We start from the raw sequence: 1977 nt of genomic DNA, 5'->3' as shown, positions 1-1977 counted from the left end.
TCATGAACATCTCTCACTAGTGAATGAGAAACCATTTCTTATTACGTTTCATAATTTTGATATTAGGGATGACTTATTGGGAAGTTTAGTACGTTAACTGGCTTCCAAGTTAGTATTGTAATATTTTATACAGTTTCATGAGGGCAAAGGTGAAGGAAGGAGAGTGAAAGGCAAAAGTAACAGAAATAAGGTCACTACATCGCCAAAACTATCGTTTCCTTCATTAGTTTTTAAATTATATTTTTTCACTACTGCTATATTGTGATATTACATAAAAAATTCTGAGTCCTGAATATTAAATCTGCAAAGATGAAAGAGGAAAGCTATTTAACACAGTCTGTTAGTTCGGTCAACTGGACTGTGCTTGTGACAAACTTATGATTCTCCTTTTACACCGAATAGGTTCTTAGTTTATTGACAGGCTGGAGCTTGGAGCAAAAGTGTAGTGAATATAATTTGAATGGAAACCTCAGAGGAAAGTATAATTTCCATAGCATCTTCTGAAGTATAGTATTTTAGTTTCCATTAAGAAGAACCTGACCATACACACTTATCATACACATTTAAAACATTGTAAAGACAGAAAAATGCTGAGAATTTAAAAGAGAAGAAAGATGATGCACTGTAGAAAATAACTGAAAGAGCTAGTGGGAATAACAGCAGTACACAGAAGCACTCGTCTATGTTGTCATATTTTAAGAGTAAGACAGAGAAGTTAATCAAGTCCAGCCAAAATTATTTGAAACGAAGATCATTAACCAAGACAACTCCTGCATTCTATTGCACGTGACCAACTGCCACTGAATATTGTAAGAGTTGTACTTTCCTGGACCTTCATTGAGAAGCAAAACCGAAATTTGTGATTCCTACATGGTCAACAATTAGAAACACTTCAGCATTCGCAAGAAAGATGGAGGCTAGGGTAACATTAGTTCTCTGGACCAATCACAAAATGATGCCATTCCTTTGGAACAAGAACTGGTAACTGTAGTTAAGAGTTCTTGCTTGTCATACTTTAAGAGAAACTTACTGTCTTCAAAATAGCAACTGCATATGAGGAGCTGTTTGACGTTATGTTATCAGGAAAGCCTCTTTAAGGGGTGTTCCTTGTCGTGGTAAAGAGGCTCTTGATCTGAGGAATTGGACCCTCTAGTCTTCTTCCTCAGACCTAATCTAATTATCACCCAATCCCCCTTCCATGACCCCCCCCATCTCCCAGGCCCCTTTTTGTTACCGCATCCTGTTCTGACCCGGCTTCGTTATTGGACTATCCTCTAGACTTTTCCCATACCGCTGTACCTTCTGCTGGTGACGCATCGTCACCTGGTCAAGGTAACGAGCCTCCGCCCATTTCTTCTAGTGCCTCTGCCCCTTGCACGTCTTTAACTATGCGTCCAGCTTCCCCAAATACTGTGCGACGGTTTTCGGATTGCCCACCTGCCTCAGGTCAGGCCACCTGCAGTCCTATGTCTAAACGTTGCAGACCATTTGCTGACGATGGCTATTCCATTTCTACTCATTCCACCGAGAAACGACCTACATGACACCTACTTCCCTTTCGCACCATGTTTACAAGTACACAGTGGACCAAATTTTTTTCCTTCCAGCCGACGTCTCCAACTGATTATCTTTCAGACCACTGTATCGGTAAAGCTCTTTTACGACACTTTGGGCAAAATATATCCTTTCACACCCTTCAGAACAGTGCACGCATTGTTGCAGTTCAGAACGCAGGCCAACCTCATGACCTTTCCCATCTTACTACCATTGATAACGTTCATATCACAGTTCATAAGCATGCTACTCTCAATTCTTGCAGTGGTATAGTGGTCTTACCGCATACCATTGTACAGTGTGATTTTATGTCTTGCGGGTGACAATATTTTAGAGCAATTAGCCATTAAGGACCATCCGATTCTCAAAGTGGATACATATGTCCTGCCCGCTCGTGGGCGGGGGTGCTTTCCCAGTAACATC

The sequence above is a fragment of the Cherax quadricarinatus genome, unplaced genomic scaffold (genome assembly GCF_038502225.1).
Source record: "Cherax quadricarinatus isolate ZL_2023a unplaced genomic scaffold, ASM3850222v1 Contig406, whole genome shotgun sequence".
Taxonomy (NCBI): domain Eukaryota; kingdom Metazoa; phylum Arthropoda; class Malacostraca; order Decapoda; family Parastacidae; genus Cherax; species Cherax quadricarinatus.
Note: the sequence above shows the minus strand (reverse complement) of the source record.